The following is a 13,490-nucleotide window of genomic DNA, read 5'->3' as shown; positions in this document are numbered from 1 at the left end:
CTTATGGTTTGGACCATATTTGTTTTCCTTTCTTCATAAATATTTTTGGGCCAAAATTTTTGATAGTAAATGCTTCATATCTACACATTTCATCCTATTCAAGTGGAGAAATCTTGTTGATGCTTGTGGAGGATATAAATGGAAGATAAAATCATTGTCAATTGTGTGTAAATGTGTGGTGTGGTGATGAAGTGCTTGATGTATACCAAAGGCAGTGAGCCTAAGGTAACTACTTTGGATGAGCCTAGAAGTGTGCTCAAGGAAGTGAGGCCAAAGCAACTAATATTGTTAGATAGAGGTGCAGTGGTGGAAGTTTATTCATTTTTCGTGTTATTTGGAGGTTGTTTCCTCCTTTTGTAAGTGTTATAATTCATAGGGAGTAGTGATAACCCATAAAACCTAATATAATCCATTTTTATTTGTGAGGTTGGATTTGGATAGTAGCTCCAAGTGGCTTTCTCATCGTGGTTTTCCGTTGTTGGGTTTTCCACGTAAATTTAGTGTCTTATGTTGTATGCTATGCTCTTCTTGCATTTATATTGCTACTAATTTGTTTGAGTAGGATATAGATTAAAAGTGGTGTTGAAAGGTTTAAGTTCAGTTGAATACTGATTTACCCCCTTCTTAGTATTCTAGTTTGTTTAAAAGATAGAGAATGTGAGACACAACTGAATGGTTTCCTATGTCTTGTCATTTTTTCTTACATTCTTCATCTGACAACAAAGAGTTAATTGATTTATTTTCTTTAGAAACATACAACCACTGATTTCTCTCTTCTGGGAGATCTTCTACTTTCAACTTCCACATCTCATAACCATTTTTATTTAAATTTTCAATATATTGATGATATTTTGAGGCCATGGTATACAAAATTTCTCAAATATACAAAAACCCACAAAACAAAAGCTCCCACTACAACAAAAAACTTCAACACTTATAGAGAAAAGCATCCCTCAACAGAACTATTAGTTCTAATACCAAATGTTGTAAAATACAATGAAAAAGCTTGCAATATGAACTTTAACTAAAAAATTCTTGTAAATATAAAACTAAATATTAACCCTTGATAATGTGATGGAAAAATCAAAAGAACACAATCATAACATGCATGAAACACCAAATTTACATTGAGAAACCTCTTTAGATAAAAAAATGACCATAGAAAGAGATGGAAGTACATTACTAATGTTGGATATTTTCATGCATTGTTGCTGCTAGGATATGTTATTATCATTGATGTCAACATATTCCTGTGATTTGCTCCGGTGACTACAGATTGGGAAGATTTTCTGATTCGATTTGTAGTATTGTTTTGTTGATCATTTTTTTGCAGAGGTTGATATTTCCTTTGGTATATTCTAGTGTGATCAGATCTGGTGCTAATATTTTTGGATATTGTTTGGGATGGTCTTGTGTATCTTCACTTCAAATGGATTGTGATTTGGTGCTCTGCAAGTTTTCTTTCTTCATGATAGTTGATGATTGGTTGTGTTCTTGAGCTTTTAGATGTTGATCGATGAAGATTTGATAAGTGGTGTTGGTGTAGTTGTTCTGGAAGATTCTAACATGCTTGCTGGTATTTTCTAGTTGTGTTTTATTTGTTTTGGTGATCTGCATTGATCGTTGTGAGAGTTTTTGGTGGTTTCTATCAACTGATGATGATTTGCATGTTATGTGGTGTTTCTGGTGGTGTAGCGTGTTGCGATTGATCTTGGCATGATTTTCGGTGGATGTGATCATTTGGGAATTTGATTTAGGACCATGATATGCTATGTAAATCATTATATTGGTTGGTCACTCTTTGTATTGTGTGATGTAATTTTGTAATTGAGGGTTGAGGGTTTAGCCGACCTTGTTGTTAAGGTTGATGAATTGTATATATAGGTGATATAGTCATGTAGTTTTGGTGTCGTTGTTGTGTCTGCATTATCAAAGAGAGGTTTATGTGTGAACAAGTGATTTATCCTTCTTTGTTGAGTTTGTGGTGAGATTGGTGTTGTAGGGAAGACATATATGCTTAACCGGAACTGTAATTAGGCATTCAAAGATGTTATTCTTTCAGTTCATTTCTTTTGGATTCTAATCTGAATCTTATTGTAAGTTAGTGAGACTTTCTTGAGGGTTGTAGCCTTATAAGAAAATATTATTTGAGCAATGAGCTCTAGGCAGTGTGCTTGAATGCATGCGCATTCCCAATTGTAATATTTTCACATACTACTATAGAGTATCATCTTACTATGGGTAGGTTCCCACTGTGGTTTTTCCCTTAACCGAGTTTTCCACGTCAAAATATTGGTGTTGTGTGTTGTGTTGTTAATTTGCCTATCTATCTTATTGTTGTTGTTTATTATATCTATTTTTGGTGGTTAAGTTTGGACTTCTAGTGAAGACTGATTCACCCCCCCCTCAGTCTTCCTTCTTGATTGCTACTAACAATTGGTATCAGAGCTAGATTCTTTGGTAGAAGCATAATTGCTCGAGGAGATCCAGGATGGCAGCTCAAGGTGTAATCTTTAAGAAGGATAGTCTAAGATTTGATGGAAGTAACTATGCTGTGTAGAAGAACCAGATGGAAGTGCATTTGAAATGTCCTGGTAAATATTATTGGAAGATTACAAAGAATGTCTATGTTGTCCCTCAGAATGGACCATCTACTCTTGATGAAGTTAAGGAAGCAGAACATAATATTGAAGTGAAGGAGGCATTTCTTAGTGCCTTGACTGATTATGAGATGACTAATGTGATGGGACTTTAGACCGCACATGAGATCTGGGTGAAGCTTGAGGTGTTGTGTGAAGGTGAGTGAAGGCTTCTAAGTTGCAGAGTCTAAAAGGAAAGTATGAGACATTAAAGATGGGAGATGATGAGAACATACACTCTTTTATGGCTAAGGTGAATGACCTTGTCCTAGGTTTTAGATGTGTCAGTGGAACTATTAAGGAAGATGAAATTGTTGCCAAGGTGTTGAGATCTTTGCCTTCTGCCTATAAGCATAAGGTTGCTGCTATTGATGAGATCCAAAGTGTGACTAGTGTGAGAAGAGATATGTTGGTTGGAAAGCTCGATGCATTTGAGTCGAGTGAATTTGGAGAATCACATGGAAAGTCTGAGATAATATTCAGAGCATCTAATCCGGAAAGAAGAAATATGATCTTGATGAGTGGAAAATATCTACATATGAGAGAGAGAGAAGAGAGATGGAAGAGCAAGAAAGGGAGCTGGATGAACTCAAAGCTCTGATTTCCTAAAGATTGCCTAAAGGTGATGGTAAGTATGATGGAAATTGTAATGCCCCGCCAGGAAACCCCGAAGGGATAAAGCTAAAACACACAATTGGAGAGCAATAATTATTTTTTTTTGTTTTTTTTGTTTTTTAAGATAAACACAACATTGAGATATAAAAGATTCAGATTACATAGCGGAAGACATCAACTAACACCTAAAGAGTTTCCCAAAGAGATTACTTAATTACACATTTAACTTAACTCACACAATTAAATCCAATAAGCTTATTATCTTATAACGAGATGATTCTTATACAAGGATAATTTTTTTCAAAAGATGGAAATATAATTCACAAGATAAGGTTCATCCATTAAGATTTATTCATACCCATCATTCATACTTTTCATTGAAATATAAGCCATGCATCTAATATTCTAACACACTAGAATTTCATCATAAACATATGAGATCTTTTCATGCATACTTAATTTTCTTAACAACAATTGAATATATTCCACTACTCTAAGTTACATTCCTTCATGATACAATTTACTGCATTTTAAAAGATGATTGCATACATGCATCTACGATAAATCTCATCTAAACCACTTATGCATTCGATCAAAATGGCATTCATACATGCTAATACTAAACATGAAATATACGAATAAAAGCATCACATAACACCAAGATGATCTCGGAGTTCACCCCTAAAGGGCTACATCTCCAGGTCTGCTCAACTGCAAGACCCCTCTGATAATTAATAATGTTAAGTATACATGAGGTTCTCATAATTTACAATCCTGCCATCAAGGCGAAACATAATAAATATACAAACGACCACATCGGTCAATAAATACATAAACGATCTCTAAAAAGAAAAGGATCCAGCTGAACATAATCAAAGCTAATACAAAGGTCCGTTGGAGCATCCATAAAACTGAGTCATCACCACCCAAGGTCTAACATGAAACCAAGTACTTACAAGGGCATAGACAAAAGGACGACCCACAAAGGTTCTCCTATCAGACAATACAACAACACACTAGCGAACGTAGGGACAAGTGTCATCACACAACCTGGTATGGTTACCATGGCAGGTCTTCATAGTTTCCGGCACCATACACTGGGTTACCCTAGCAACCTAATCCGAACCTCCGGCCCATCCAGGCCTCGTGTGGACCCACACATCCTCTCGTGAAGACAAGAATGATGGTTTGCCATTTCAGGCCTTCTCATAGCATGTCGAGTCTGTGTTAGCACTCGTCCCATGTGTGAGGCACAATTATCTTACTTAGAGATTAACATTCTAACTTACTGTTAGGTTATCACTTATTAGACTCACTTTCGATGGGTTACCCAGCAACCACTTTGGGCGCGGCCCCCAATCAAAAGCCACTTTCCCATACGACACTAGACTATACTCAAGCGACCTCAGAAACCAAGGAATACACATGGTCAAGCAAATGGAGTTCAAAAATGAGGAAACAACCATTTGATCAAACACGACTCAAAAGAGGTACACTTACTGACGGTACTCTAACTAGAGACCTGACCAACCATGGTCAAACACGAATCATCATTCGACACCCACACGAAGGATATGACCAATTACGACACTACCACAAAATAATAGTCAAACTCAAAATCGAGGACAGAAACAGGTACCCCAAATCAATCATACGATAGGGTCCAATCCACAATTCAAAGCTTGCCATTACATAAGCAAAAGCGAATACATAAATTAAACTCGCATAGGCAATATCCAACAGATACAATCTTCTTTCCTATTGATTTAAACAATAAAATGGATCCAATTTTCTAATTGATCTAAGTTAGATTGCAGTTATCTACTTCATTTAGACATAGGTTGTTCTTGGTTTTCTAACTCTCTAAGGTTCATTGCATCGAATACACATAATAAGCCATAATGAGTTCTTAAACCAATTTCACATGAATATAATCAGACAACCATTAACCAATTAAATAAGATATTTAATCTTCAATTAAAACATCATTGACATACTGGTTCAAAATAAATCCTACAAATTTGTCTTTTCAGAACCAAGTTAAACTATACGGATCAAGGAAACATGAACATATAAGGAATCCAATTAACGATAGTCCATTCCTAACTTAACAATTATTTCCTTACGCATATAGAAAAGAATACCAAAATTAACTATTAATTAATATACGCTTATTAATCCACGATTAATAAAATATACACAATTAATAATTAGTAACAACTAACAAATTAAGTATCTAATAAGAAAAATATGCATTACTAATAAAATACAATTTTGAAAATTAATTAATGTATATTGCCACTTATACAATTAATTAATTACAAACTAATCGTAATTTATTAATGGAATGCCATAATTAAACTTTATTAAAACTTAATTTATTAAAAATTACCTTCAATAATAATAAATTATTATTATATATATATATATTTTTATTTATGAAAAAAATATATTAAAAAAAACATTTCTTTTAAATGAAAATATTATAATATATATATATATATATATATATTTAAATAATAAAAAAATATTAAAAAAAACATTTTACAAAATGAAAAGTGGGGGTTTCACGTGGACCCCACGTGGCCCCCATGGGAGCTCACACTGCCCCAAGGGGGAAGCATTGCTTCCCACTGGGAGCACGCAACACTCCCATGGGGAGCGCTGCTGCCCCCAAATGGGTTACGCAACACCCCCCTCCCTCCACGTGGTGGGGAAAAACTCATCCACATGGGGGGGGTATTATTATTTATTTATATTTATTTTTTGTTTTTATTAAATATATTTTTTTAAATTACTGTTAAACACAGTAAAAATTAAAAAAAACCAGTCCTAGTGACTTTAAATGAATTTTTTTATTTTATTTTCCAAATACCCAGATTTGGGAAGGAAAATCTTTCCAAGACAATACCATACTGGCAAAATGAGATGGATTTACACAATTTAACATCAAATCTGCCAAATCCCAATCTAAATTTCATTTTTAAACTCATCTAAGAGAGATTTATTGGAGTTTTAGACAAATATTTCTCAAGAACAGTCAAACCCCAAAATTTGGTTTTAATTTTTTTTGAGAATCCATTTATACAAACAAAATTGCCATCTTGAGATTTGGAAAGGAAGCAAGGAGAATTTAAGATCCAAAAATTCAAACTACAATTTCTCTATTTCCCAAAAACATAAGATTTTTAATCTACAACCAGATTTCTACATAAACACCAAAAATGACTTTCTTTAAGCAAGAACCCAAGAAATAATCAGAGGCCTACCTGATTCAGCAATCCTGGCAAGATCAGAGGAAAGCCCAACCTGGAGGCTCAAGAAATTTCTCCTCCTCCAAAACCCCCAAATTTTCCTCCAAAAATATTTTTTTCAACAATAATTTTTCCAAAAATATCCATCCCCAATATTTTCCAAAAGTCTAGGTTAAATGGGAGAAGTTTGACCAAAAATCTCATTTTCGGATTTAAAATTTTTATTTAAAATAAACCACAAAAATACTTATTTCCCAACTATATCAATATATTTACTTGCTTTCAATTCAAAATTGATTTTCCCAATTAATTCAATTTAACCTTTCTATTTTAAAAAGCCAATAGAATACAATTAATTCTATGGCAATTAAATTCAAAACTTTCTTTTTCAACAGCATATACAAAATGCATTTAATATTTTAAAATCAGCCATGTAATTTAACTTGCTCCTAAACTGACTCGAGCTATTCAATATTAACGATAATCGCATAACGAAACCTTGTTTAATTTAGTCCATTAATCATTAATGCACAAACACATATTTAATCATATTAAATACTAAGGACTAATTAATCAATTTAACCATACACACCAAACACGCAAACCAAGAAGGTCAACCAGACAGATGACTCACAAACCCAAATAAAAAGGGAATACCGATGACGACTGACGATGCTTACTTGAGCACGACTATGGTCAACTAGGGTCTTACGACCACCTAATCCAACTCTAAGGATTAGAGAGGTACACTCAAACCTGCGAATCCAGGTGAAGATGAACCTCGCACTCATGCAGTACTGTACCTGAGATCTCCTGCAACCCAGAGTCATACATGCATACATATATAAACTTAATGAAAGCGTTAGCCCGATTTAATACCATGAAATAGGAACACTAAACAACTTGCATATAATTGGTGCGAAAACCACATTAACAGATATCCACTAAATCAACACATCTGACTATAATCATTATATTATGATAAACTAACCAAGATTAAACCGAGATTAGAAATTGATTAGGGCAGGGGTACTACAAAAATTTCTCTTTGAAATGTTTCTCTTGCAATAAGATAGGACACTTTGCTTCTAGATGCCCAAAGAGAATGACTAAGTATGAAAAGCATGATAAGTTTGATAAGCATGATATGAATGATAGATATGACAAGCATGAGAGGTATGACAAATCTTACAAGCCTAACCGAAATTTTAAAAATCAGAACTGTTATTATGCTACTGATGAAGGTGTTACAGATGAATAATATGCAGGAGATGAAGTTGTATTCCTTGCCATTAAGGAAGATGGACCTGTACCTGTTGATTCCACTAGCTGTACTATTGAGGAGAAAGATTTAGATGCTAAAGTTGAAGAGAAAGATAAATGGGTGATTGACAGTGGTTGTTTACATCATATGACCGGTGATAAAATAAAATTTGTGAGTATGGAAAGATATGATGGTGGAATAGTTAGATTTGGAGGTGACAAAGCCTGTGTAATCCATGGGAGAGGTTCTATTTCTTTTGATTGTAAGCATAACACTGATGATGTCTTGTATGTTGAAGGTTTGAAGCATAATCTTATGAGTGTTGAACAGATGGTTGATAAGGGTTATGATCTACAATTCAAGGATGGTAAATGCAAGATCTTGAATGCCTCCAGTATAGTGATTGTATTTGGAACTAAGACCGGAGGTAACATTTTTCATTTGAATGATGGTGAGAAAAGTTATTTGATTGCTCAGATTGATGAAAGTTGGTTGTGGCATAGGAGAATGTGTCATGTAAATTTTGATTCAATGCTTAAGATCTGTTCTACACATGTTGTTAGAGATCTACCTAAGATTGTTAAGCCTGGTAATCCAGTATGTAAGGAATGTCAGTTGGGTAAGCAAAAAAGATTTTATTTCAAAAGAAAACAATATACATTAGAAGGACTGCTAGATCTTGTACATACTGACCTATGTGGACCTACAAATGTTAGAAGTGTGCAGGGTGATAGATATTTTATGCTGCTAATTAATGATTATTCAAGGATGATATGGGTTGTCTTTTTGAAGGAGAAATCAAAAGCATTTGACAAATTCAAGATATTGAAAGCTAAGGTTGAGATCGAGTCTAGATTGAAGGTCAAGTGTCTGAGATCTGATAGAAGATATTGAAAGCTAAGGTTGAGATCGAGTCTAGATTGAAGGTAAAGTGTCTGAGATCTGATAGAAGTGGAGAATTCTATTCCAGTGAGTTTAATTCATTATGTGAGAAGCATGGGATTATAAGACAATTATCTGCTCCTAGAACCCCTCAGCAGAATGGAGTTGTTGAGAGGAAGAATAAAATTGTTTTAGATGCTGCAAGGATTATGCTGATTGAAGGAAATGTTTCGAAGATTTACTGGAGAGAAGCCATTAGCACTGCCGTTTATACATTCAATAGAGTTCACCTCAAAGGTGATACTGATAATACCCCTTATGAGCTATGGTTTGGTCATGCTCCTACTGTGAGATATTTTAAAGTATTTGGTAGAAAATGTTATATCAAAAGAGATGAAGACATAGGAAAGTTTGATACTAGAAGTGATGAAGGTATTTTCTCGGGATATTCAACAAAGATCAAGGTCTACTAGTGCTACAATAAGAGACTGAGAAAGATAGTAGAGAGTGAAAATGTGAAGGTGAATCTAGATGTTGTTGGTGGAGTGCAAGAACCTGAAAAACCAGAACAATCATAAGACTCTGAGGTATGTAAGATTGAATCATTCTGAAAATCAGATTATTGGTGATAAGAATAAAGGTGTGATGACTAGAAGAAGGTTAGCTATTGAAGAAGTATGTTTCATTTCCAAAGTTGAACCTAAAGATGTTGGTGAAGCCTGTAAAGATGAGAGTTGGATAAGAGCTATGGAAGAAGAACAAGATCAGATTGAAAAGAATAACATTTGGGGACTTGTGCCTAGACCTAAGGATAACAATGTTATTGGTACTAAATGGGTATTCATAAATAAATTGAATGAAGATGGTGAGGTTGTAAAAAATAAAGCAAGACTGGTCTGCAAAGGATATTCACAACAAGAAGGGATTGATTATGAGGAGACTTTTTCTCCAGTTTCCAGACTTGAAGCTGTCAGATTGTTGCTTGCTTATGCTGCTTATAAAGATTTCAAGGTATATCAGATGGATATCAAATCTGCCTTTTTGAATGGTGATCTTGAGGAAAAAGTATACATTGAACAACTTGATGGATTTTCACTATCGGATGATGGAGACATGGTATGTAAGTTGAAGAAAGCTCTTTATGGATTGAAACAAGCCCCTAGAGCCTGGTATGCTAGACTAGATAAATACTTCTTGAAATTAGGATTTAATAAAGGTGTTGTTGACAATAATCTATACTTTAAGATAGAAAATGATAACATCCTAATTGTTGAAGTCTTTGTTGATGATATAATATTCGGTGGTGATGATAATTTGAGCATGAAGTTTTTCAGTGATACACATAAAGAATTTGAGATGTCTATGATTGGTGAGATGAAATTTTTCTTAGGTTTACAGATTGCACATACATGAAAAGGTATATTCATATCTCAAACGAAGTATGTGAAGTAATTGCTAAAGAAGTTTGGATTGGATGAATCCAAACCGGTTGGATTTCCTATGGTGACTAGTTGTAAACTGTCCAAGAATGATGAATCTCCTAAAGCTAATTAGAGTTTGTTCAGATCTATGGTTGGTGGATTGTTGTATCTTACTCAAACTAGGTCAGACATTATGCATGTTGTGTACATGGCTGCTAGATATCAATTTTATCCTAAAGAAAATCATGTCATTATTGTGAAGAGGATATTCAGATAGCTGAAGGGAATTGTAGACTATGGATTATGGTATCCTAGGAATGATGATTTCATTATTTGTGCCTATACTGATGTTGATTGAGCTGGTGATGTTGATGAACAAAAGAGCACTACCAGTGGAACATTCTTTTTGGGTAAGAAATTGGTTTCATGGGCTAGCAAGAAACACGATTCAATGTCTTTATCTACTGTTGAAGTTGAGTACATTGTTGCTGCTAGTAATTGCACTCAGGTAGTTTGGATGAAGCAAATGTTGAAGGATATCAAAGTTATTTATGACGAGCCTACTATTATATACTGTGATAATTCTAGTGCTATTAACATGTCAAAGAATTTGGTGCAACATTCAAAGACTAAACATGTGTCAATCAAATATCATTACTTGAGAGAGCAAGTCAGTGAAGAGAAGGTGAAGCTGGAGTATGTATATACAAAGGAACAAATTGCTAATATTTTCACTAAACCTACAAATACATTTGTCTATTTGAGAGACAAGTTAGGGGCATCCATCCCTCTTGATGAGAATTAGATGCATTGAGTTGCATCAATCCGGTGGATTTTAGAGCTTTATCTCTTTATCCAGATTGATGAGTTGGTGTTGCTCCTCTGCTGGAGTAGTCTGCGTTTTGGGATGAGAGATTCATGTTTCTGTTTGGTTTTTTGTTTTGAGAGATTTGGAATTGTTGTCAAAGGGGGAGAGAGATCTTGTGAAAAACTTATTTCTAAGTCTTGATCTTAGGGGGAGTTTGTTGGAGATATCTTCTTTTCTTTGCATTGGTTGTTTTTCACATTCATATGTTGCCATCAATGCCAAAGGGGAGATTGTTGGATATTGTCATGCATTGTTGCTCCTAGGATATGTTGTTGTCAACATGTTCCTATGATTTTCTCTGGTGACTACAGATTGGGAAGATTTTCTGATCCGGTTTGTAGTATTGTTTTGTGATCACTGTTTTGTAGAGGTTGATATTTCCTTCGGTATATTTCGGTGTGATCAGATCTAGTGCTGAGATTTTGGGATATTGTTTGGGATGGTCTTGTGTATCTTCACTTTAGATGGATCATGATTTGGTGCTCTAAAAGTTATATTTCTTTGTGACAGTTGCTGATTGGTTGTGTTCTTGAGCTTTTAGACATTGATCGATGATTTGATAAGTGGTGTTGGTGTAGTTGTTCCGTATGATTCTAATGTGCTTGCTAGTGTTTCCTAGTCATGTTCTATTTATTTTGGTGATCCAAATTGATCATTGTGTGAGTTTTTGGTGGTTTCTATCAACCAGTGATGATTTGCGTGTTATGCGGTATTTTTGGTGGTGTAGCATGTTGTAGTTGATCTTGGTGTGATTTCCAGTGGATGTGATCATTTGGGAATTTTCTTTAGGAACATGCTATGCTATGTAAATCACTATATTGGTTTGGTGGTCGGTCTTTGTATTGTGTGATATAACTTTGTAATTGAGGGTTGAGGGTTTAATCGACCTTGTTGTCAAGGTTGATGAATTGTATATATAGGTGATATAGTCATGTAGTTTTGGTGTCATTGTTGTGTTTGCATTATCAGAGAAATTTATATGTGCGAACAAGTGATTTATCCTTGTGTTGAGTTTGTGGTGAGATTGGTGTTGCAGAGTAGACATCTGTGCTTAATCAGAACTGTAATCAAGCATTTGGAGATGCTATTCTTTCAGTTCATTTCTTCCAGATTGTAATCTGAATCTTATTGTAAGTTAGTGAGACTTCCCTGAGGGTTGTAGCTTTCCAAGAAAATAATATATGAACAGTGAGCTCTAGGCAATGTGCCTGAATGCATGTGCATTCCCCATTGTAATATTTTCATATACTACTACAGAGTATCATCTTACTGTGGTTAGGTTCCCACTGTGGTTTTTCCCTTAACCAAGTTTTCGATGTCAAAATATTGGTGTTGTGTGTTGTGTTGTTAATTTTCGTATCTATCTTATTATTGTTGTTTATTAGATTTGTTTTTGGTGGTTAAGTTTGGACTTCCGGTGAATACTGATTCCCCCCCTAGTCTTTCTTCTTGATTGCTGCTAACAACTAATCCAATGGAGATTGCAACAACACACTTCTCTATAAACCTCTGTAAAATCCCGCAACACTGTATTATCTTGCAAACTGAATGAATAACTCTAGCTTAAGACACCAATTTATGGGAGTTTATGAGGATGAATATCACCGTGGTATCATAAAACAATAGGAATAAAAAACATCTAGAAGCACTCACATATACCTCCATGGAATCAATCAAAGCCACCCAAAATAGCAAGTTACAGATGCTCTTACAACTATTATAAGGCATCTTTTATGCATGGGCACTTGTATAAGGATTTTGTCATATATATTGTCATAGATGTTGCCATAGTTGTCATAGCATCTCGTGATAGTTTTCATGGCTATCATAGATACTCTTACAACTTATGATGGATGTCATAACCCCTAGAAATAGGAGATTCTAAATGCGATGCCTAACCGATTTGTGTTTATCTTAGAAGACAAATATTAATTGTAGCTTTACATTTGCATGGTCTTTTTCACCACCTTTGTTTAAACAATTTAACCTCTTACAAGTAAATTACAAATGACATTAGGAAAACAATAAATTAAAGTATTTATAAGGTTGATGCCATTTAAATCTTAACAATTTTTTGGTGTGATCTATAGTTTCTTGCTATTGAAAACATATATGAATGTCCTGCATGTCATTTTTTAAATATGGTTTTGGTTCAATATTAGATTGCAAAATATATGTTCAAATGAATATTTTAGTGCCTAGGTACAATAATATAAGTTACATTTCCATATCATATTGAGACAAGACTAAAGCTTTTGAAATGGAAAGTGAATTGAGAGTCAAAGTAAATTTCAGTTGATGCTAAAGCATCCTAATTGAAGATTCAAGGAGTTAATTATAGTTGAATTGAAGTCAAAAGAGAAATATTTTTGTCTTAGTGCTTGTATGCACAAGGAGACAAGAGTCTTGCTTGTAATCATTTGGTGGGATAATTTATTTCTTAGATCTACAAATGTAAAAACTATTTTCCTTTTAAAGGGTTACAAAGTTAGAGTTTAGAGAATTAGGAATTAGAGAGGTTTCAAAATTTGGTCGTTGGCTAATTTA

The sequence above is a fragment of the Cryptomeria japonica genome, chromosome 4 (assembly GCF_030272615.1).
Source record: "Cryptomeria japonica chromosome 4, Sugi_1.0, whole genome shotgun sequence".
NCBI classification, from domain to species: Eukaryota; Viridiplantae; Streptophyta; class Pinopsida; order Cupressales; family Cupressaceae; genus Cryptomeria; species Cryptomeria japonica.
Note: the sequence above shows the minus strand (reverse complement) of the source record.